General features: G+C 45.8%; 1 pseudogene across 1 annotated transcript; it reads left to right on the top strand.

Moving 5' to 3' along the window:
- Positions 1–25,446, top strand: LOC309798198 (uncharacterized protein C2orf78-like; annotated as a pseudogene). Its single transcript has 7 exons — positions 1–112; positions 17,200–17,255; positions 20,047–20,090; positions 20,540–20,617; positions 20,734–20,863; positions 21,835–22,581; positions 23,860–25,446. The product of its transcript is annotated as an uncharacterized protein C2orf78-like (transcript).
- Positions 25,447–25,751: the final 305 nt, after the last annotated feature.

Genomic DNA, 25,751 nt, shown 5'->3' with positions numbered 1-25,751 from the left:
TGGAGGAGCGTGACTTCATTGGAGTGGACAGCACAGGAAAGAGGCTGCTCTTCATGGCTAATGAAGCAGACTTGGATGAGGAGCTGGTCATTAAGGGATCCGTCCTGCAGAAGTAAGCCCTGGGGTTTTTCTTTTGGGCAATTCTCCTTGTCTTAAAACAAAATAAAACCACCCAGTGGATGGGAAAGAGGGAATGAAAACTAGATTAAACAGTGTGAAATTGACAAAAGTATGTGAATGTTTTCCCATGAGATAGGATGGAGGCTTTTCTTCACCACACAAGCTTAGCTTTTCCCTGTGTCTTTTCCTGCCAAGGTAGAATCAAATCCTGCATAGGAGCGGGGCAGAGCAGCTGTGGAGAGAACAGGGAACCGGACTGTCTTTCCGACAGTGTTATAGAACTTCCTCTTTTTTTTTTTTAATTGTGATAAACACACAACATAAAATTTACCACCTTAACCATATTTAAGTGTACAGTTCAGTAGTGTTAAAAGTATGTTGACATTGTTGTTAAGCAGATCTCCAGAACTTTTTCATCTTGCAAACCTGAAGCTCTGTATCCATTAAACAACAACTCTCCCTTATCTGCTCTCCCCAGGCCCTGGTGACCACCATTTGACTTTCTGTTTTTCTGAATTTGACTACTTGAAGTACCATTTATAAGTGGAATCATGCACTATTTGTCTTTTTGTCACTGGCTTATTTCACTTAATTAGTATAATATCCTCAAGGTTTATCCACATTGTAGCACGTGTCAGAATTTTCTTCCTTTTAAGGCTGCATAAATTCCATTGTGTGTATACACCACATTTTCTCTATCTGTTCATCAATCAATGGACGTTTGGGTTGCTTCCACCTCTTGGCTATTGTGAATAATGCTGCAGTGAACATGGATGTGCAGATATCCCTTTGAGATCCTGCTTTGAATTCTTCTGGATATATATCCAGAGGTGGGATTGCTGGATAATTTGATAGTTCCTTTTTTTTTTTTTGAGGAACCTCCATACTTTTTTCCATTTTACAATCACACCAACCATGATGAGGATATAATTTCTTCATATCCTCATCAAAGCTTGTTATTTTCTATATAATATATATATATATATATATATATATATATATATTTTTTTTTTTTCTTTTTGCGGTACGCGGGCCTCTCACCATTGTGGCCTCTCCCGTTGCGGAGCACAGGCTCCGGATGCACAGGCCCAGCGGCCATGGCTCACGGGCCCAGCCGCTCCACGGCATATGGGATCCTCCCAGACCGGGGCACGAACCCGTATCCCCTGCATCGGCAGGCGGACTCTCAACCACTGCGCCACCAGGGAGGCCCTATTTTCTATATTTTTGATAGTAGCCATCCTAATGGCTGCACCTAGGCAACCTCGTCACATTTTCTTCAATCAGCATTTTATTGACTGCTTGCTCAGAAGCCACTATACTCAGAGCTTTACTGCCTGATGCCAATACATAGGAATGCTTACTAAATGTTTGGAGCCTGGATGAAATGAATGTAAGAGGAGTAAATTGGGAAAGAAAAATGTCTTACTGGTTGGTGGGTTTTTTCCTGTTTGTTTGTTTGTTTGTTTGTTTTGCTATCCAGCACAACAGAGGTAGGAGACATATTTCAGAGTATATATTTTAATGAAAATGAAATTAAACTCTAGGTTCAGTTGGCCCAATTACCCCTATGGATAAGAGTTCTATATTAGAGCCTTACATAGAAACACTTGTGGATTAAAGTGGATGCTTCAGATTGCATCACAGAGCTTCCTACTACTAGTTTCTAATTAAATGTGAAAAATAAATTAATTTTAAAAATGACAGAAATTTCAACAGTAGCAAACACAGTAAGGTAATCAAACATAATAAAGCTTAAAAATTGGTGGCCAAGGAAAGAAACAAGATTCTGGTGAGGAACAGAAAGGAATAACACTAGGCTCCCAACTCCACCCTATCACCACTCCCCAGAAGCCATACTGATATTTTAATGAAACCCTGCAAATTCTCACTAATAGCTCCAGATCTGGAAAGAAGCAAACTGAGTACATATCTGTACATTTATCTTCTTCTGACTGAGAAGCAATGGGAACAACTGCTGGGGAGTAAATGATGCAGCAGGGAAAATGAACAGTGAGGTTGACTCTTTAACAGAAACAAAAGATCTAATCCTAAGAAAATGAATAGGTGAAATAATATGAAGCTGGAGACTGTCCTTCCATAGGAATGGGGTAACCCCTTACGTATGTGGAATGAAACAAGACTATTTAACAGAATCTCAGGAAAGAGAAATAATTGGACAACGACTCTACAGTACCTTGGTGAGTTCCCTATACCCTTTCCATCCCTCCCACTCACATCATTCCCTGAAGCCATAGAAAAGTACACAGAACACAAAATAACCAGCACTCACATGGTAGCCAGTCTCAGATACATGAGGATGAGAGATAAGAATTCATCTATAATACATCAAAATAAATAAAACAATCATGAACAAGACCAAAAGAATCAGTGTGTCAACTGTGCAAATGTATAGCAAAAATGAAAGCAAGAAAAATGCCCTGCAAAAAAACAAAAACCTGCCCTGAGAAAAACATAACTCAATGAATAGAAAGAATTTCCTTACAAATATACAATTCTACCACTGCAAAACAACTCGGTAGAATATGAATTTCATAAATAAGAGTTCAGTGATGAGATGATAAAACAACAAAATGAGATAAAAGAAGATATTATAGGACTAAGAAAATAAATTGAGGACCAAATAACTTAATTACAGAATTAATTAATTAATTAATTTAAAAATAGCAAAGAGAATTGACACCACTGAAAATCAAATTATATACATAGAGGAAAAGTTTAAGATATTCAGTAATTTAGATGAAAATAATTGAAATTAGAATCTAACAGAAATCAAAGACAAAGATGAATCAGTATAGTTAACGTCTCTGAAATAGAGAGCTGAACATGTGACCAAAAGATGCATTCAAAGATATAAGGGATTCTTGGTAAAGTAATTTAATTTAAGGATTTTAGTATAAAGCTGTAAGGACTGGGTAAATAAGACAACAGTAAAGGGATTTTAGAAGGGTGTAAATCCAGAAGGCTAAAGAAAATGAAAAAGGAAATAGCAACACCAGAAATTGGGAAGCAGAAAACCAGGACAATTTAGCATACCTGAGAAAGCTGAATGCTAAGCCAGAAGTGGGGAAAGGAAAGCTGAGATGCAAGCTGATTTGCACTGTAAAACTCTCAAAAGAGTTAAAAACTGATTTGCACTATAAAACTCTCAAAAGAGACTGGCTACCATGTGAGTGCTGGTTATTTTGTGTTCTGTGTACTTCTACTATGTTCTGTGTACTTTTCTATGGCTTCAGGGAATGATGTGAGTGGGAGGGATGGAAAGGGTATAGGGAACTCACCAAGGTACTGTAGAGTCGTTGTCCAATTATTTCTCTTTCCTGACATCCTGTTAAATATTCTTGTTTCATTCCACATACGTAAGGGGTTACCCCATTCCTATGGAAGGACAGTCTCCAGCTTCATATTATTTCACCAAGTACATCAAGTAGTGAAGCTAAAAACAGGATTACTTCAAAGTTTGTCTAAAAAGTAGATCCTTAGATTTCCTCCCCCAGACCTCACAACTCTAGTAAGAGACTGGAGATTTATTCTTAGAAGAGGGTAAAATAGAGGATCTCTGGATTGGGGCACCAGGCATAGATGAGGTTGGAGGTACCATGTGGAAAGTGGGGATTAAGTGAATGTGTGTTCTGAGGTCCTCAGCTTCCTTCTTCCACTTGGCTCCTAAATACTAGCAGCCAGGCTTACACATGTCAAACAAGCACATTAGAAGATTCTCCTCTGTGGTAGCAGAGTCCAAAAGGAGAGACCTAAAGATATAATCATCAGGGAGTTCCCAGCAGATAATATACTTCTTGGATCTAACTACATTGAATTTCAAAGTTGACAAAGTCCACCACATGTTCAGTGCTCCCAATCACATATTTATTGTGCCAGTCTTAGAAGTTGGACCCCCAAAAAGCAAGGATTACCAGATTTAGAGGCCGGAACAAATAAACAGGTGGGGAAAAAAAACAATAATAGGAAAAAAGTCAACTTGAAGGAAACAGAAATTATGCAGAGAGAAAAAAGCTTCAAAAAGGTAACATTTATTATTCATATTTGAGCATCTGAGTGCCACTGTTATAGGAGCTAGGGACACAGCAGTGAACAAAGCACACTAACATCCTTGCCCTCATTGAGAGATGAGAGAATATTGCATTCATGAACCCAAAAGCAGGATGCTATATTTAAAAAGGAACATTTAGAGAACACGTAGTGCTGATATTAAAATGAAAAATTTAATAGAAAAGTTAGGAAAGTTTTTTGGAAGAATTTTTCACCAAGCAGAATAAAACAACAAATTGATGGAAAATAGAGAAGTGATAAGATGATTAAAGGAGCAGCCAAGGAGGTCCAATATTTGAATATTAGGAGTTCCAGAAGGAAAAAACAGAGAAAATGAAGAGGGAAGAAATCACCAGTGAACTGTTACAAAAAACATTTCTCAGAATGAAAGAAGCTGGGTTTCTAGACTGAAAGGAAAGTGTGCAGCAAAATGCATGAAAAGAAACATAGCAAGTTATCACTGTGAAATGTTATAACCCTGATACCAAAGAGAAAACCCTGCAAGCTTCCAGAGAAGAGGGGGGATATCATATATAAAGGAATTAAAATACCTTTCAATTTCTTAACAGCAACACTAGAAACTATAAAATAAGGGAAGAATGCTTTCAGAATTCTTAAATCTATATCTAGTCAAACTATCAAGTATGAGAGTAGAGTAAGAACCTTTCAGGCATTTGCTTTCCATGCATCTGTTTTAGGAAGCTACAAGAGGATATAGAACACCAAAACCCTGGCATACACTTAGAGAAAGACATAAGATATAGGAAAAAGAATCCCTAGGATAATGATGAAGGGAGATTCCAGGATAACACCTGTGTATCTGGGATAGATGGCAACCAGACCAGATTGGAATAGGTCAGAAAGATTTGAGAAAATTTTCTTCAAAATGTTCATAGTTCTTCTGATGAAAATGATAGAATACTTGATGTGCGTCAACATTTTGAAAGGAGTTTTGAGCACTTAGTTTGGAGTTGAATTATTGATAAGTATCTAGAAAACTAAGAAATGAAAAGACAAGTAATGCCAAGGCAAACAATAAAAATGTGCAGGAGGGACTTCCCTGGTGGTCCAGTGGTTAGGACTCTGAGCTTCCACTGCAGGGGACACAGGTTCAATCATCCCTGGTCGGGGAACTAAGATCCTGCAAGCTGCATGGCGCAGCCAAAATAAAAAAAAAAGAAAAAGAAAAGAAAAGAAAAAAAAAAGTTCAGGAACAAAAAAACATTAGTTGCTAAATGGCTCGGGTGTAACTAATGTTATATATGCATAATAATGTAATCACTGACTAGCCAAAATTATGATATAATTACTTTGGAATAATGGGAGGGAAGGTTAGTCTGTTGGAAGTATGAGGGAAGAAAAGAGAGATAAACTTCCTCTTTCATAGTTAATAGCTAATACCTAAAGCTGAAGTCATAATAACTTAAACATTGATTATTAAGCTAACCAAAATAATGAAACAATTATATTAGAAAGATAGAGAATACAAGAAGTACAGGTGTATGTAGTGGGGACAGGCTGGTGATGAACGGAAGCTAAATCCTCATCTTCCATAGTGGTAAATCAACAGATAATATCTGAATTGGAAAACCAAGAAATATCACTATTAGAATGTTATTAGAAATATGAGTAGAGGGCTTCCTTGGTGGCGCAGTGGTGGAGAGTCCGCCTGCTGATGCAGGGGACGCGGGTTCGTGCCCCGGTCCGGGAGGATCCCACATGCCGCGGAGAGGCTGGGCCCGTGAGCCATGGCCGCTGAGCCTGCGCGTCCGGAGCCTGTGCTCCGCAATGGGAGAGGCCACAACAGTGAGAGGCCCGTGTACTGCAAAAAAAAAAAAGAAATATGAGTAGAAATACTAAATGGATTCACTAAAAGAATTGAAATGGTGTGCTTCTGGGGGACAGAAAATGGGAAAGAAAGGGAATGGAAGACTGAAATTTTTCATTGTAAACCTTGAGAGACTATTTACCTCTTTATGTGTATATTTAACTTAAATTTTAATTTTTTAATTAAAAATAAGATATAATAAAATTTTCTGAATCAAGTGAAAAATATACAGATTTTGAGAGTATATTGTTATTGTGTTCTATGAAAATTTGGCCAGTTGTATCCTAGTAAACTTACTAAACTTATCCCTAGATAAAGAGCTCTTCAAGGGCTTCCCTGGTGGCGCAGTGGTTGAGAGTCCGCCTGCTGATGCAGGGGACACGGGTTCATGCCCCGGTCTGGGAAGATCCCACATGCCGCGGAGCAGCTGGGCCGGTGAGCCATGGCCACTGAGCCATGGCCGCTGAGCCTGCGCGTCTGGAGCCTGTGCTCCGCAACGGGAAGAGTTCTTCAAGCGTCCAGAGACAAAAAGCTAACCACTTACATGAGAGTAAAAATTAAGCTTATCCCCAAGCTCTTCACTACATTGCATACCAGAGGAACACAATCTGTATTTTCAGAAAAAGAAAGTGGAACACACGAATATTATTAATAATGAAGGTATCATTCAAATATAAAAGCAATAATGGGAAGACATTCTCAAACATGAAAGGAATCAAGAATGTGGCACCTATGAGTCCTTCTTGGGGGGGAAAAATAAAACTTCTTGACAATGAAGGCAGCCAAGAATTCGATCAAAATAAAGAATTTAATGATAGAGAAGCCACGGTAGTCATAAAACAAATGGGATATTTATGTTAAAACAGAAACAAAAAAAACAAATAAAACATCTCTGCTGAGACAGTAACAGTTAACTCTGGAAGGTGAAAGTATGGATGATGATTATTTTTTTCTTTGTACTTTTCTGTATTTTAAATTTTCCTCCAATTTTTTTTTTTTTTTTTTTTTTTTTTTTTTTTTTTTTTGCGGTACGCGGGCCTCTCACTGCTGTGGCCTCTCCCATTGCGGATCACAGGCTCCGGACGCGCAGGCTCAGCGGCCATGGCTCACGGGCCCAGCCGCTCCGCGGCATGTGGGATCCTCCCGGACCGGGGCACGAACCTGCGTCCCCCGCATCGGCAGGCAGACTCTCAACCACTGCGCCACCAGGGAAGCCCTCCAATTTAAAAAGTATTAAAAACAAGAAAAACATGTACTACCTTGGAGATTAAGCCTAAGGACCTAAAGTGAGGAGGATTCAGGTTCGTGTTATTTCTAAAGATACAGTCCAGTGAATGAAGACATTTCTGTACAGTAAGTCCCCTTCACATGAACCTTCAAGTTTCGGACTTTCAAAGATGTGAACGTGCATTCCATCAACGTCAGGCGTGAGTGAAGTTGCAGCTTGCCCTCTGTCTCCTGTTGCTGATGATCCTTCAGCTCCACCACCACCTCCTCTCCCTCCTCCAGTCAGTAACTTCTTGCCTGTTCACTCGATGCCAGCCCCTGTACACCAGCTGTTGTACTGCACTACTGTACTTTTCAAGGTACTGTACTGTAAGATTTTAAAAGTTTTCTTTGTTTTTTGTGTTTGTTTTTTATGTATTATTTGTGTGAAAAGTATTATAAGCCTGTTACAGTACAGTACTATATAGCCAATTGTGTTAGTTGGGTACCTAGGCTAACTTTGTTGGACTTGAACAAATTGGACTTATGAATTTGTCATCTTCCTAAAAATGACAAATCTCTATGCCCTTGGAATGGAACTCATCCGCATGTAGGGGATTTACTGCATTTGACTTTGCTTTTGCTTTTGGGAAGTGGCGTTCCTGGTTTAGTAGGCATAGATGCCTGCTGGGGAGTATTGCAGCTGGGGAGAGTCTTTACTCTTGCTAAATTAAAACACTTTCTGCAGTGGACATGGCTAATGGCTTTTGTTGGATTGTTTCTTTCTTTCTTACCCGATTGCAAAAACAAACCTAACTGAACTCCAAACCTTTCTCTTCTGTGTTAATTTTGTTGTAATTTTAAAGATATATTTATAAATTCTTTGATACATTTCCTCTGAAGAAAACTCCCCTTGAGCATGAGCTGGACTTAGGAACTTGCTTGTAGTGAACAGAGCGTGGTAGAAGTGATGGGATGTCACTGCCAAAATTAGGTTATAAAAAGACTGCAGCTTCTGTCTTTGGTGCCCACTCATGCTCTCTTGCTGTCTCTTGAATCACTTACTCTGGGGAAGTCAGCTGCTGCATTATGACACAGCTCTAGGAAAAGGAAAGCTAGCTGCCATGTCATGAGGACATTCAGGTAGGCTATGGAGAAGCCATATGGTTAGGAACTGAGGACTGCCAGCAACCATGTGAATGAGCTTGGAAGCAGGTATTCTGAGACCTGTTAACAGCCATGTTGAAAGCAGGTTCTTCTCCAGTAGAGCCTTGAGATGACTGCAGTCCCGACCAACAGCTTGGCTGCAACCTCATGAGAGAACCTGAGTCAGAACCACCAAGCTAAACCACTCCCCAATTCCAGAAACTGTGAGATAACAAATGTTTATTATTTTAAGCCTCTGAGTTTGAGGTAATTTGTTATACAATTATAGATGACCAATAAAATCCTGAATCTCTAGGCTTTGAATCAAGAGGTTTCTTAGAAACAATGAAGTTGAAAGACACCTGGGGAGGAGGAGGTGTGTTCAAATAGGATATAGTTCCTTTCCTTTCAACCTCAATTTGCTCCCCACATATCCTTTAAGTAGGGAACATCAGTGGCTGCATGTGGGATGCATCCTGCCTCAGCTGGATGCCTTTGCTGAGACCTTGGACAAAACACTAGTTCAATCCAAAACATAAGGAAAAGGGACAGTCATCCTATGGTCTTACTAAACTTCAAGGGGTTTTGTTGCTTAAATATTGTCAACAAATAGTCCTAATTTTTCTTTCTTGTGTTCCGAGAGAGAGAGAGAGAGAGAGAGAGAGAGAGGCCTGGGTTAGAAAAAATTCCTGAGAAGAAAAATTACCTCTTGGCCCATGGTGTCCATTGTTATAGTACCGAACGATAAACACTGAGATAAGCTGCCTAGGTCCCCCTTGAAGGAAGGACTCGTTACTTAGCGATAGGGAGTGTAGTCCACAGACAGCCTCTAGCTGTCACCAACTTCAGGATCTATCTCATCTGTACAGAATCACATTGGCTGAGGTCATGCCCTCGCTGGGGCAGCCTGCATCCTGTGACTGAATGAAGAAGAGGTGTAAAGGCTCGGCCATTCTGACAGGCAATACTTGCTTCAGAACTCTGCTGGATTGGCCAAGGCTTTGTAGAACTTACATCTCAGTTTTTCCTCCACCCAATCTTGCTTCCTCCCCTTCCTTACTCAGGTGTTGATCCCTTATAAACATCTTGCTCCCTAAATTCTGTCTCATCATCACTTCTAGAGAATCCAGTCTTCAACACACAGTAACATGGTTTTCCCTGTGGTTTGCCTTGCCTGATAAAGCAAACATTCTCATTCTTGGAGTGATCATTCTTTCAATTGTAGAATAAAACTCCCTGGATGTTTTTTTTTTTTTTTCTCCAAAAGCACACCTGTTGCACTGGCCTCTGCATGTATAAAAACTGTGATGAATGGTATCTAATAACATTTGTGCCTCTTATAACTCCTGACTGAGAATGTACCAAAAAATGTACATCCACTCAATTAGAGTCTTTCCAGCCTCACATTCCTGTAAGCATTGATTTCTTGTCTGTCTTTCTCACAAGGCCAACAGTTCTCAACCCTGGGGAGCATATTTTAAAATGTTGATGTACCCTAGAAGTTCTTATTTAAATAGTCTGGCATAGGATGAGCGTTTTTTTGAAGTTCCTTGGGTGATTCTAATGTACCAGTGTTGAAAACCATTGTATTAGACACTCCTTTGAATTTACCAGTTTGTGGCCCTATAGTGCTGCTCTATAAATATTTGATAAAGAGATAGTTATTTGGTTTATCAGTGTGCAAAGGAATTTTCCAGCTCTCTAGGAATAAATGGAAGCAGTGATGAAAGTGGGTCCGGCACCTGAAACTGCTGCTTGAAACTCTGATTCTCATTCTCCAGGGGCTACAGGTCATGTTCATCGTGGAAGGAGAGGGTTCCAGCTAATGGAGGCAACATCTGCCCAACACCATAGATATGTTCGCAGGACCAAATAAATCAAATGGCAGCCCACTAGTTTTGTGCTGTTGCAGTCAGGCCTAATATGTTGACATTTGAGCATTCAGGGTTGGGTGATTCTGGAGAACTAAATGACATATCAGTTAGAAAGTACTTAGCTGACTGTCTTCCTCTAATAAGGACGCTTGTAATTACATCGAGTCCACCAGGCCACCAGGATAATCTAGGATAATCCACCCATCTCAAGATCCTTAACTTAATCACATGCCTGAGCCCCACGTACTAATGCAGAACTCCCCCTTCCCCCTCCCCAGGCCTCTCTGGGTGCTGGGTCTCTGGGTCCTGTGGGCTCAGAGGCTCATCTTCCATGTTCTGCTCCACCTGCCCCGTGTCCAGTTAAGGGCATTGCCTCCGCTGCTCCCAAGTCCCCAGCTCTCAGGATAATTAAGACCATGTAAGTTAGCAATGTTCAAACACAATTTTCTGTTTCCACGTTTTGCTACTCCGAGTGCAGGAGCAATCTAAGGCCTGACTCCAGGCTTTTGTTTTCCCTGTTTGTAAACAACTCAGTTTTCTCTGTGGTCCTGACAGGTCATTGGTTTGCAACACCTTCATGTGACAGAGTCAGGCAGGACCTCTGTAGGTTCAGATCACAATTTTACTGGAAGCAAAACCTGCGAAGTCTTCTTAAATAATGTATCACAAAGTCTTCCACTCTGTGAACACAGGATATCTTTCCATTTATTTGTGTCTTCTGTATTTTGGTTTAGCAATACTCTGTAGTTTGTGGGAGATGGGATATCTCTGCAGATGGCAATATGGGGACAGAGGTACCATTGCTGGACACCAGGAGGTATCCATGGACAGAAGGAGGATGTGGAACTAAATGGAAGAGTATTTTCCATACTATGTGGGACGTGAGGCCTTAAGCAAGGTAAAGAGGAACAATGAATCTCCCGATATCATGGAAGAAACTGGTCTGATTAATTTGACTGATTAAATTGTGCTTAATTTGTGATATAACAGTTTTGTTTTCAAATCACAATCAACTTGAACATAATCTTACTGTTTTTCCCCACCTTAAAATGTATCATAAATTAGGTATCTTTTCTTTCTTTGTATACATTTTTTGTAAGACTGAATTTTGGTCCTATTTGATAATGATTTATCATGTGATTAGCAGACACAGAGAACAGACTTGTGGTTGCCAAGGGGTAGGGGGGTAAAGGAGGGATGGACTGGGAGCTTGGGATTAGCAGATGCAAACTATTATACATAGGATGGAGAAACAAGGTCCTACTGTATAGCACAGGGAACTATATTCAATATCGTGTGATAAACCATAAAGGAAAAGAATATGAAAAAGAATGTATATATATATATGTATATATATATATATATATATATATGAACCACTTTTCCATACAGTAGAAATTAACACCACATTGTAAATCAACTATACTTCAACAAAATTAAAAAAAAATGTTTTTTAAACATCAAAAAGAAATCACGTGATTAGATGACTCTTACAGATTCAATGTTTTAGCAATGGGAATAAAGACTCGGGGAGATGGTCTGTGAGGGGCCAGGTTAATTCTAAATGGTTGGATTAAATTGTATTGCATCTAGAAAGTAATCACCCGGTGTTTGCTTTTTGCTGGATTCTTTGGTCATTGTAAAGACAGAGCCCAGCGCTCCTGTATTATCTAATTAAGAAAAACTGAAAAAGATGCATGTAGCTGAAAACTGTGATCCGTGTTCTGTGAGGCTAAATTTCAAGTGTAAAAACAAAAGACAGTGGAAATAATTTATTTCAAGATAAGAACAAGTTTATACAGCATGCAAACCGTGAGCTGGGCTTTCAGTTTTCGTGGAGCCAAACACGCTCATCTCTGGGCTGAAAGGAGGGCATGTGGATGTCGCTGGAAGAGTGAAAACAACATAGGCTGGTTTTTTGTTTTTTACCTTTTGGCCCCGCTACGCTGCATGGGGGATCTTAGTTCCCTGACCAGGGATCGAACCCATGACTCCTGCATTGTGAGCGTGGACTCTATAACCACTGGACCGCCAGGGAAGTCCCCTGTTTATTAATCCTGTAGATGTAACTTGTAGGGAATAGGAGGACCCTGATGACCGCACTAATGGGCAAATGCACAGTATGTCCACGAGGTGGCGCGAGGATGATATTCTGTGACCTGTGGAAAGATGTGCGGTATTTGCCTGCAGTGCTCCCAGCAGCTGTGCTGATGAGCATCTTGCGCGGCGGGGATGGCTGGGTGCTGAGACCAGGATGAAGACAGTCATGGTTTGGGGGAAAGTTAACAGCACGGAGCTGAAGTCTTGGAGCAATGACGGGGTAGGCCCGGCAGCTATTGCGTCCCTGCAGTGAATCCATGTATGGCCCTAAGCAAGATGCCGAAAGAGCACAGTCCCCAGCAGAGAGGTCCAGCAAGGCAGCAGTGTAACCAAGGAGACCAGGGAGAGGTTCTCCTAATACGGAAGAAGAATGTAGGGCCAAGCGACACAGGGGGGACTGTTCCAGTCCCAGTGCACCAAGCCCGCAATCCCAGAGAGGCTGTGGGTCTTTCAGTGGTGCTTTCCCAACAGTCACTACAGATGCGTCTTACGCAGGCTTGGGCATCATCGTTAGTGTGAAAAGCACGCAGAGAGTCCACATGCTTCTGGTCAGCTCATAGATGCTGAGCACGGAAGGCAGCACCTAGGACAACTGGGTCACCTTCTGCCAGTTCTGGGTCATCACTCCTTAGAAGCCGGCCCAACGCACATAAGTTTAGTGCATTTGGCAGCATTATCGCCGGGAGCCCTAGAAATCCTGAAATCCTTGAGCTATGCACCCTGGGGACAGTGACAAATAAGAACTCAGGGTGCCTGGTGCTCATCCCCCTTGCCACAGCTCTCTGGCGCAGCCATGTTGGAGAGCATTGCTACTCACCCCCATCTCCCCTCCAGAGTGGACTAGTCCACCTCCAGACTGCTACCCGAGCAAGGATAGCCACCTCTCTCAATGAATACACACATGTGACAAAGAAAAGGAAGACTGGAGGTAAAAATAACATATGGCTACTAAGGGTTATTTTTATTTTTGTTTTTAAAAAATATTTATTTATTTATTTGGTTGCGCCGGTTCTTAGTTGCGGCAGGCAGGCTCCTTAGTTGCAGCTCGCAGGCTCCTTAGTTGTGGCATTTGAACTCTTAGTTGGGACATGCATGTGGGATCCAGTTACCTGACCAGGGATCAAACCCGGGTCCCCCTGCATTGGGAGCCCAGAGTCTTAACCACTGTGCTACCAGGGAAGTCCCATGGGTTATTTTTAAGTGGCAATATGTCAGTGTTCTCATATCTTCTGAATTTGAGTGTCTTCATGGCAGAGGATTCTCAAGAACAGTAGAATGCACTGCCTACAGTTAAATCTCTCCCACTAAGAAAAGTCTTTTAAACAAGTGTGAGATCCCATGCCACTGATGGCCGATGTCGTTGCACCATCATTGCATCGTGGAGACTGAAATGGTCTTGGAATAGATCAGGAAGACAGTGGCATTCGAGATGAGCTTCAGAACGGGCAGGAGGGGCGATGGGGACCACGTCACTGAATCACAGCCTGCAGGTCAGGACCACTCGTAGGCTGATTCCTTCGCATTGCTTTAGGTCACCTTGAGCAACAAAGCCAAACCAAGGGCTCTGTTTCTCATTTCTTTCATGTTCCTCTCCTTTGACTTCCTTCAATTCACCAAGAAGAATGGCCCAGCAGCACCTTGGTCCATCCTTGTTATCCAACCATATCCACGACCCCTCACCCTGGGTCCACATCTAGCAAAGCCCCCTGAGTAATTTCTGAGAGGTGCCACCAATGTCCCGTTGGTCACTGTGGGTTCTCTTAGACCCCCCCAACTCAACGCAGGACCTGTTAAAGGATCTTCCCAGTGACAGAGCAGAGGAAGGTCAAGGTAAGCTCGCCTCTCTTTGATAGAAATGCTGCTTTCTTGGTTTCTTTCCTTTTCAGTCAAATTTGAAAGCTGACCAGGTACATTAGGGATGATATATACCATTTCCATGGCGGGCAGGGAAGGGGAGTATTGAGTGAGAGTCTTTTACCGACTGATAACTGATCCAAGGGGGCATTTACAAATGACGGCATCAGTCATAAACTACACGGCGGGGGAAGTTTCGCTTGGCAGTAGTATCCCTCCTTGGATGAAGAACTTTGGCATCGCCGACCAAACTGGACTCGAGAGACACACCTTTCAGGAAAGCTTGTGCCTTTTCCAAAGGTGTCCTCTACCCTTGTTTTGGGGACCTTTGACCTGACCACAGCTTCCCATCTGGTTTCCTAAAGTCACCAAGAGAACAGAACGGAGAGCTGTGTGAACAGGTCCTCATCGTGTTTTCTTTGCAATTGCAGGTGGTGTCAGGAACAAGGGAAAGTGGGACGTAGTCTGGAATCACTCACTTTCTGAGGAAAAAAAAACGTGCTGGCTTTCGTGGGCAGAGCTGGCCTCAACCAGGTTCCAGCTGGGATTGGCCAGGAGATGAGTCCACAGGGATGGGTCAGAATACAGGCCAGAGACACGGAATTTCCCAGGCCTCTTCCGCCTGGGGCCAGAAAGGACAAGTTTCTAGTTTTCACCTGTTTCTGGAAGTTGCCTGACAACCAGTCCTTGTCCACACACTGTTGGCCAAGTGTTGTCTGGCTCAGAAACACTTTTAAACTGAAGAGCCTTCACACTGTGTGGCCAGGGCAGCTGTAGGACATTCTAGTTGCAAAGGAGATGAGACAGGCATGGACCACAGTGGAGTTCAGGAAAGAGATGGGGGCTGATCCCAGAGTCGAGGTGGTCCTTCCTACTCTTCTCTATGACCGAGAGTCATCAATTTGAGAGTTTCTTCAAAATTGTCTTGGAATTCTCAGGCCCAAATTCTGTGTCCTCCCACTTGTGGGGGCAGGAAACTCGGACGTAGGTGACCACTGCAAGGGCACTGCCTGTATCTTCCTCATCAATTCTCACCCCAGTGGTCAGCCCTAGACAACCCGTCTTAGGCCCCATAAATGTCTAATGTACATCCCCCCACCCCAGACTGGGATCCAGTTCAGGAGTGGAGAGGGTCCCTCCTCAGCTTGTCCAGGCCTGCTGGGTCCACACCAAGCCAGGGGCCTGCCCAGGTTCTAATCCAGATCAGGGATGAGACGGGTGGGCTCCTGAAGCATCCCTCCCTCACCCCTGACCCTGCTGTTCTGATTACATCTAGGACAGGTGTGCCCGGCCTTGCTCTTCATCTCTGCTGACAGGTGGGTCCCCTGCTGGGAATCCTCTAGGACCTGGGTGTTGACCTTACTGTCTGTGTCCCCAGGGCCTCACTTAGGGCCTGGCACGTGTATGTGAGGCCAGGAAGAACTTACAAATGCATGGACAGATCAGGCCATCTAACTACTCCAAAGCAAGGAGCAACAAGGGGAGGGGAGCTTATGTCTTCCTCATCTTCTGATCTCTAGTACTGCACTGTCCCATGGTGGCCACGAGTCAGAGGTGTCTGCTCATATTTAAATTAATGAAAGCAAATCAAATGAAACATTCAGTCCCCCATCACACTAGCCCCGTTTCAAGGGCCCAATCAATAGAGAACACTTCCATCCTCACAGAACATTCTTTTGGGCAGCTGCCCACCACTGGATCTGTTCCTTGAAGTCATTTAACCCAAAGCATGTGCATCACGGTTGGATTTGCAGGCTAATCAGACTGGAGGCTAGAGCTAGAAGGATCTGGTGGAAACGGGGAAGTGACGAGTTGAAGGCGAATCCTCTCGGTGAAGGTTTGCAACTGTGATCAATGTCTTGGTGAAGGGCTCTGGCTCCAGGGAGCCCAGGGGAGGCTGAGAACCCAGAGGAAGGAGCCAGATGATGCTGAGTGAGCCAGCATGGCCTCCACTGGAAGGGGAGGCACGGGTGAGCCACTTTCTCTAATAACTTTATTGCTCATGTTTGTGTCTCTAAAGAATGGCGTGTGGAGAGCATACACGACTCAAGTGAGGACAAAGACTCTCCAGGTAGGGACAAATGCTCAGGTAGGATCCAATGGGCGAGGGTCCCCAGCAGCAATCAGGATACACATGCCCCTGTGGAGACTGAGGAAGAGGGATATGAAATAAGAAAGGAGAAGGAAATATGTGTGAGGGCTTGTTTTGCTCTTTGCATGTATTAATGACATAAGAGTGGGAGATACTAAGCCTATGGCGTTCAAATGTCTTTTGCTATTTAAGATTATCTTTCCCATAAGAACTGGTCTTTTCTGCCTTTGCCAAAGTAAAGCCTTTGCTTGCATTTGGTTGGCATCTCTTGGGAATAAAGCACAAGCGTTATTGGTTTGGGGTTTGGGGGTTGAGCTGGGATGAGGCCATCTGGTGGGACACGACTCCCTCACGAACACTTGAACCTGGACACAGTTCTCCGTGTGCGATCCCGGTGCTGGGTGAGAAGCAGACGCGCTCCCTCTGCACATTCAGGTCTTGTGGCGGCACCATCATGTCCTGTCCTCAGGTTTACTCCTGGTTTAAGGGCGCTCCCAGGGGTGGGGAGGTTAGACATGATGTCCTCCCAGCTTCCTGTACGGGTTCCTGGGTCCTCCTGGAGAGGTGAGGGGGAAGCACACCCTGGAGCACATTTCTCGCCTCCACTGCTCACCCACAACCCAAATCCTGGGACCAGGAATGAGGCCTATGTTCAGCTGCCCCCCGAGCCCCTCCATGGCTGGCAGGAATTCTCGAGGAGGCTGTGAAGGGTTGTCGGACTGGCCCCACACACTTGTCCTCATAGCCCTGCTGACCTTGTCCTCTGGGACTGACCTGCCCCAGGACAGAGCGTCTGGAAGGCAGGGCCAGGGAGTCACTTCTCCTCTCAGAACCCACTGCTGCAGCCAGGCAGCACTGCCCCTGCTCCCCCATACCCCAGCCATGCCCACTCTGTGCCCTTCCCCCAGGCTGGCCCAGGCCCCCTCCTCCCCAGTCCTTCCAGGACTCCGGGACAATCTAGCAGGTACTGTTTACTCATGTGGGCATATATCCTCCTGCTGGAGAACCCTTGTTGCATCACTTGCAGAACAAGAGAATTTGGACAAGTTTCTTTACCTCTAAGCTTGTGTTCATCTTCAGAGCATGTATGGGGTTGCTATAAGGTTCAAATGTCTCCCAAGAACCTAAGGTCACCCCAGGACAGGACAGTCACTCACTACGTGGATCTGGTTGTCAGTCTCTCCCACAGAGCCCAGCACAACCACGGGATCATGGTAGGGGTTCCCAGGATAGGATACGGTGGTGGAATACCCATGATTATTCCTTCCACGTTCCCATGTTGGAGAACAGTGATGGATGGAGGTTGACAAAGAGACAGGAAATGGGCTTTTACTCAAGAGAGAAAACAGGCAGGGAAGTTAAGTCCTGAAGGGAGGGGGAGAGATGGAAAGCAATTTATGCAGTGACACGGGGACAGTGACTGTCTTTTTGGAGAAACAGGATGACACAGGCATTCATCTCTGGCCACAGTTATAGAGTTTGAGGGCTGGGAAATGATGTTGGAGATCAGAGACCCACCCCCACATTGCCAAAGTGACACGATGGAGGACCTAGGCGAGAACGTAGAGATGGGGACAGAAAAGGTTCAAAGGTCGGGCTTTATCCCACCAGGCACAGCAGGACCCTGAGTCCTCACCTAGACCCTGACCCTCCCCACCCTCCCCTTTCCTTTTCCAAGGTCACCCCACCGCCATTCTGGCAATTCTCCATGCAGAGCATTACTTGGTGGATTTTGAAGACTCCTAAAGAGAGAGCGACAATCTACATGTGATTTATTCCTCTTTCTGCCTCTTTAAATTCTCTTTCTCTTATTCATGAGCTCCTCTTTGTAGCTCTTCCCCATCCCCTCCTTCCCCCTTCTTATGATTCTCATCCAGAAGGACCTGGTCTTGTCCAGGCACTTGAGGTCCTGGGATAGGCTGTAAAATCTACACGATCTCCCTGCAGCCTTCCTCCCCCACTTTCTTAGCATTGCGCTGGCTCCTGACACCCCCAGCTCCACCCATCTGCATCACTGAATCCTGTTAAGTAACAATGAGTACCCTCCCAACCTCCTCCCCCAACCCCACCACATCCCACCCCCTCACCAGGTAGGAGGCGGGGCTGAGGGTCAGGAGGGATGGATCCACCCTCCTGGAGGGGCCCCTGGGAAGTCTGGCTCTGCCCTGGACCCCCCATCACCCCCATCACCCCCACCACCTCCACAGCACAGGGAGATCACCTGGGTGCTCTGTGACCACCTAGAGGGGTGGGATAGGGACGGTGGGAGGGAGACGAAGAGGGAGGGGATATGGGGATGTATGTATATGTATAGCTGATTCACTTTGTTCTACAGCAGAAACTAACACACCACTGTAAAGCAAAAGGCTTAGCCAAAAGGCTGAGATGAAATAGACAAAATAAACTTTAAGCTAACATTACTGTCAAGTATCAATTTTACTAATATAGTAATTCCAAAGGACCAAGGAGCAGGGCAGTGGCTTTATTGAGAACCCAGGATTTCCGAGTGTCCACCATGCCCAGTCACTTTTAAGTCATCACCACAGCCCTATAATTCAGAGATTTAGGTGAAGTGACTTGCCCAGGATCACACAGCTAAGTGAGAGTCTTCTGGGACCCACAGTCACTTGCAAAGGCATCTCTTGCTATACTTAATCACTGCCACCATCTGACACTCACAGTCTTTCTTTTTATACTATTCTGTTTCCTTGGGTCAAAGAATCCGACCTCTGAATTAAGGTTAAATAGGAACTAGTGGCAGATCAAAAGCCCAAATCGCTTCAAGATATTCTTTTAATTCCCCCAAGTAATGCCTTTAGTCACAAAAATATAGAACAATCTAGAAAATTACAAATCAAGTGACCTTAGTGTTCACAGGCAAGCACTAACACATTTTAATGTACCATGATCGTATTAAAATAGAAATAACTAAGAAACATTTTCTACGGAGAAGCTGCCCCTGCAGCAGGCAGCGGGAAGGGACAGGAAGGCTGCGTGGCGCCCAGGCCCCCGATGGCCTAGGTCTCACCCCGCAGCGCACTGTTGATGCGACGGAGCACTGCTTCCTTCTCTGAGTCTAGGTCTTCGTCGGTGACCCGGAAACCCAGCTGAGGGGGTGAGGGCAGCCTCAGAGTCTCCCCTTGCCTGTGCGGCGCAGAGGAAACCTGCGTTTTCGGGGCCTGGGACTGTCAGGTGTGGGAGAGCAGTCCCTCCAGGGCCGTTTCTGCCCTCTTATTGCCTCTGCATCTTTGTCAGCCTGGCTTTTTCTCTGGGAAACCACCGGAGTTGCAGAGGGTGATGGAGGGCCCTCCTCGCTCCTATTCTTTGAGGACTTCTGGGGCAGCCCTTGCAGTATGGTGGGACACCTCATTCTCTTCACGGGCAGGAAACCTTGGGTGGAGCTATATGAGCTCGTGATGGCGTTTCGTTTGGGGCAAGAGACCATACAAGTGTTGTGGAGTGTCCTGTTGCAGCTGTCTTCTGCCCTCTTGGCGTGGAGGTTTCTCTGCAGAGGTCCAGGTCTGGGCACGAAGAAAGAGACCCCCAGGGGCCTAAATGCAGGTCGTGCATCCCCGGTGCCATCGGGGCCACTTCTCTGGTTGTCGTTCCCCCCTATGACTGTGGGGACTTGCTCCTGCTGGCCATCCCTTTCCCGCTCTCTCCCAGGGCCCTCAACACCGACTGCTCTGTGCTGCAGTTCGGGACACAGCTGGGTGTCGTGGGCGGCACTGGCTGCCCCCGCGCCACACTGACAGAGACTGTGACCACTGCGGACACTGAGCTGCGGGACATCATGGAGGTGAGAGCACCCATCACCACCTTCTTCTGATGGCCTCACCTGCAGATGGAGATAAGGAACCCCAGAAATGCCAGCTGTCCTGCCAAGAAGCTCATCACTCTCAAGGCAAACACCTCCAACCGTCAGACCCCGGGAGATTCAGAAGCGCAAGACGGTCCAGGCTCGCATCCTCACCTGTGCGCCCCAGGGCCTGACGTGTACTCTGCACATGCGCCACCCCTCCCTAAACTATTGCGTCCCGCAAACGCAAGCCCATTGTTCGCTCACAGGTTGCAGAGCTATAAATACCAGCAAAAGCCCAAACACTGCGCACTTCGCTTTTGGCCGATGTGGCAGCTGAAGGAGAGTGCTCGGAGCCCAGCTCTCTCTCCAAGGACCAATCTCACCCAAGTTCTCTACGGGCAGTTACTTAGGTAGGCCCTGCCCCTCACCCCTGCCCCGGGCACTAGGGGACCAGCACCTGCCAGGAGGGCTCGGCTGCCCCCAGCCCACTCCCCGCGCCCACCGACTTCCCGTGGCCGGCCCGGGTCACCCAGCTGTCTATGGCCGGCTATCCACTCGCAGGCCAGCCCACAAGTGTCCCGTGACTCTGCATCTGCGCTTTGCCACAGAGTCTCTGAGACCCCATTCTACCATCCCGCAGGCCCTGCGCTCCTTTCTGGGGGTCCGTATCTCCACCTGCAGGCGAGGCCATCGGAAGAAGGCGGTGATGGGTGCTCTCACCTCCATGATGTCCCGCAGCTCAGGGTCCGCAGTGGACACAGTCACTGTCAGTGTGGCGCGGGGGCAGCCAGTGCCGCCCACGACGCCCAGCTGTGTCCCAAGCTGCAGCACAGAGCAGACGGTGTTGAGGGCCCTGGGAGAGAGCGGGAAAGGGATGGCCAAGCAGGAGGACGTCCCCATTATTATTGGTGGTGGTGCCATAACCACTTTACAGACGAGCAATCTGAAGGAATCAGATCGCTTGTTTCTTTCCAAAAGCACGTCAGAAATTCACTTTCGGGTAATCCTTTTGAGGTAGGATGAGAAACCAGGCTTGAAGAGGGTAAAAATGACTCTTTAAATTTACCACTTGGGCTGAGCTATATGTGAACTCTAGGTAAGAGCGTGGGAACTGCACAAGCAAAGTGAGACACTGAAGATCACAAGGGTAATTAATAGCCGTACTGTTTTCTAACGGACAAAGAAAACGCCTATATTATAAGTTCTATTTCTCCTGCTTTCTGGCAGTGTCATGCTCAGAGCAGCGTCCTGGCAAGGAAGTCAGGATACTTAGGTTCTGAAACCTGGTAAGGATACTAACATAATGAGAGAACTTGAACAAGTCAACCTGACCTCTCTGAGCCTCCGTTTCCTTCCTCATGAAATGAGACTGGGAAAATAGAAGTTCTCTAAGGCCCTCCTAGTTCTAAAATGCTTCCAGTCTAGGAAACAGCATAGAAGTCAATACTAGTGCAGGCTGAAGGGAAAGATAGGACAGGGAGAAGGTTGCTTCCATCCTAGAGAACAATGTCTGAACCATACCACTTGGGTCTTCTGCCCATCTGTGCCCAAGATGGGAGCACAGGCAGTTAATACAGAAGAGTGTAAAACTGCTCAGTCCTTACAACCATCATAACCGTCTGATTTTTGGATTCTCAGTAAGTATTGACAGTAGAGGTGTCCTGAAAGCAAGAACCTTCCTCAAACATAGTGAGAATTTATCAATCTCCCTGATTTTTTCGACACCCCCTTGTTCTTACAGAAAATTGCCAAAATCCATCTGTACTTGGAACTCTGAATTCTCTGCAGCACTCTCTTCCTGTGGTGAGCAATGCAGCTTCCCTAACAGCAAGTGTCTGCAACTTCTCCAGAGTCTCTGCTCCTGCCGTCAGTTCGGCATCAGCTACGGCCACCTCTTTCCAGACACACATGGGTAGTGCCTACCTTCCCCAACATTCTAGCACAACTATGTTATCTGGAGTTACTGACCAGAGCCAGATCTCCACTTCAGCTGCTTCCTATCCAGGTGTTTCTGAGTGGGGCATCACAGGAAGCACTGAAAAGAATTCTTCTTCACTTGGAGACTTTACTCTGGCACTCACTGACCAGCACACAGCTGCTTCCTCCATGCTTATGGCAGCCCAGTATGATAAAACTGCAGACACCAATACCATGGCCCCTCTATATACATCACTTTCTGCCAGCCTTGCTCAGGGAACGCCATCTCAGATTCCAAATCAGGGACATAACCTGTCACTTCTCTACCAGGAAGGAAGCCAGGTATCTTACTATAACGACGGCACACTGGGGTCTTTACTGTATGGAGAACTTGGCTCCTGCCTGCAGTCCTATGGCTCTGTGTCATACACAGGAAGTAGGGCCTCTGTGCAACCAGAAATGGTAATGGTACTAAAGGAGATTCAGCCCACCAATATCTTACCACCAGCTTCCACCTCTGGAATCTACTACCCTGTGTCTGCTCACCGCATCACAGAAACAAGTTTTCCAGGTGAGTACAAACAGCAAGAAAGTTGAACAATGAGGTCAGCATTCAAAAATGGGGTCAAATCTACAGCTGGGAAGTGGTGTATAGACAGGTAGAATTTAGATCCTGAGCCCTTAATAACCACCACCTTCACTCAGGACTCTCTGTTTTTAGATTCTACATAAGAGCACCTAGGGCTTCCCTGGTGGTGCAGTGGTTAAGAATCCGCCTGCCAATGCAGGGGACACGGGTTCGAGCCCTGGGCTGGGAAGATAACACATGCCGTGGAGCAATTAAGCCCATGTCTCACAACTACTGAGCCTGCATTCTAGAGCCCGTGAGCCACAACTACTGAAGCCCACGTGCCTAGAGCCGATGCTGCACATCAAGAGAAGCCGCTACACTGAGAAGCCTGCACACTGCAACCAAGAGTACCCCCCACAAGCCGCAACTAGACAAAGCTCATGCACAGCAATGAAGACCCATTGCAGCCAGAAAAATACATACATAGAATAAATAAGTTCATAAAATAAATAAATGAGTATAAATTTTTAAAAAAGAACACCTAATGCAGGTGGGAAGGTGGGAGGGACACTGTAAAGGTCATCTATGCTACATGTACAAGAACCCCAAGAGCATACCAATAGGTACCACAATTTTCACTGCTGTAGCCGATCATTCCCCCTGTACTACGACACTGTATCTCTCCCTTCCCTAATCTACTGCTAGAGTCTCTTTGGAAGGTGTTTCAGAACTCTTGTTATGATAGTGCCTGTTTAACTGTCCTCACTTCCTTAATATATACCAGGGTTTAAGACCTTAGGGTCCGAGATCCTGTCCAGAGCAAGCAGGCTAAGACTCTGTCTTTGTTTATCTATTTCATCAGGAAGGGCTCTACTCCCTCTCCTAGTTCATGGTGTGAAGTGTTCTTAGCCTCTCAGGAACGTGGGGAGAATTGAACGGACTCTATATGAGAATGCTAGGCTTTGTAAAACATTTCATTTTTGAAAAATAAGACTCATTTTCTAATTGACTTATAACAATCCTGTGAAATACAAAGAAAACCAAGAATCAGTGACAGGAAATGATCACCAGTAAGAATTACAACAGTCACCACTTATCTCGTAGCATAGAACACTGTCCATGATCCTTAAGAAGAGTTAGTAGAAATGCCTTGCCCATCTTGCCCCTAAACACCAACACAGCGATCATAGACCTTGAAAGGTACATGATTGCTGTGTTGGTGTTTAGGGGGAGCATCTCACTTACGAGGGACTGACTTCTACCTTGACTCCTTTGTAGGGATGGAGACTTCCCTGGTGATGAAAACTTCCCTGGGATGGCAACCTCCAATCCAGACATTTTGTGTGACACAAACTCAAGAACTCCCCGAGTCCTGCAGGAGCAGAAGTATTCAGATACTTGAGAGAAATCCACCACCCGAACTTGGGGACATTTCAGGGACAGCTCCAGTCCAGAGTGCCAGTAGTCTCCTGGCCCTGCCTCCAGCTCCAAGGCAGGGACAAATAGAGAGTAAGAACTTGGAGGCTAGTACAACCAAGCTTTCAAAGCCTCTGGATGCCTACCAGATCCCAAGAGAAAACCAAGAGCTTCCACTACTCCCTTCAGAAATCCCTGATATTCACCAGCTCCCGGGCTGCACTGACCCCGTCAGCCAAGAGGAGCAGCCTGGTTCTGAAAATGCTCATCTGTGAAAGAACAGCCTGAGTCTTGAGGACCTAGGGACACTTGAAAATGGGATGGAATCTAGTAGTGGTTTTGCAGACATTACTACACTGGCAGAGCATATTCACCTTCCCCAGCTCCTTAATTCATTGAAAGATCTTCATCAATCCAAAGGTCCCAACGTGATCAAAGCCAAAGACCAGAGCCATTAAAGTGAATCAGGTGCAAGAAAAGCCAAGTGTCATAAAGGTTCCCTCTGATCAAACCAGGAAGAACAAACATAAAGCCTCTGAGCCTACCAGTGGTGCTCCCAAGGCCAAGATCCAGCCAAAGAATCCACAGTGCCTGTTAGGGGGAGAAGTGGTTCTATGCAAAGCTGCAGTCAGTGACAGGGCTCCTGTGAACACGGCCAAGCATTCTAAAGGCAACCCTCAGAAAGCTGCATCCAGAAAGATCAGCAAAACTAAGAGCCACGGGCAGGAAAAGACCACAAGGACCAGAGGAAGAAAGAAGGCTGAAGAGAAGAAGCAGTCAGGGAGCAAAGTCCAGGCAGAAGAGAAGCCAACAATTCCCAAGACGAAGCGAAAGGAACACCAAACTGAGCTTATCCACGAGAGCATTAAAAAGCCTCGAACCTCCCTAGGCATGTGCAAGATGCAGTCTGTGAAGGTATTTCATGCACTGGGGAAGAAGAAAGATAAGAAAACTGGGCTCTCTTCCTGTCGGGTCTTGGGAAATTCAAGCAACCCTAAAGACCCCCAGCCACCCCCAGCTATCCAGCCATGGCGGCGTACCCCACGTGAGGGTAAGAGTCCTGAGAAAACTCAAGTCGAAGCCCAGAAACCAGACAGCAGTGCTGAAAAACAGTGTCCATCTCCATCCCAGTATGAGCTGCCTCCACCTGAGAAGGTCAAGTTGGTACCTCTGCCTTTTTCTGCCTGGGACAATCCTCAAGCTCGATCTGCTCCTCGGAGGCCACAGTCTCTGGCCTCACATCGGCCTGCTGTGGTGGACCGTGCCCAGCCTGCTTCTTCTAACTCAGCTCAGCCTGCTGCAGCCAGTTCATCCCAGCCAGCTCCTGCCTCTTTGCCAGGTCCTGCCAAACCAGCTCAGCCAACTGTGACCAACCCAACCCAACCGGGTTGGACCGCCCATATCCATCCTAGTGTCCCTCAGTCTGCTGCTCCTAGGACTGCACCCTAAAAAACTTCATCTTTCACTTCTCTCCAGCAGGAGCCTCTTCCCCCTGCTCTGACTAAGTGCCAGTCCCCACCCAAGCTCCAAACCCCATTTCTCCTCCAAGACTTCAGCAGCAACGAAGACCATGGAGGGAACCCAACGTTTCTGAGCCAGTCATGTCAATGCCCATTGAACTAGAGCAGAGACCAGAGCGGGAGGCCATGAAGAGGCGGGCTCAACAAGAACGTGAGAATGCTGCCAAATACACCTCTTTGGGGAAACTGCAAGTTTTCATTGAGAGGCAAAAGGAAATGGAAATCGCTGACTAC

The sequence above is a fragment of the Mesoplodon mirus genome (genome assembly GCF_964341445.2).
Source record: "Mesoplodon mirus genome assembly, contig: HAP1_SCAFFOLD_2097, whole genome shotgun sequence".
NCBI classification, from domain to species: Eukaryota; Metazoa; Chordata; class Mammalia; order Artiodactyla; family Ziphiidae; genus Mesoplodon; species Mesoplodon mirus.
The sequence above is the reverse complement of the archived record's forward strand: the minus strand, read 5'-3'. Positions and strand labels throughout refer to the sequence as shown.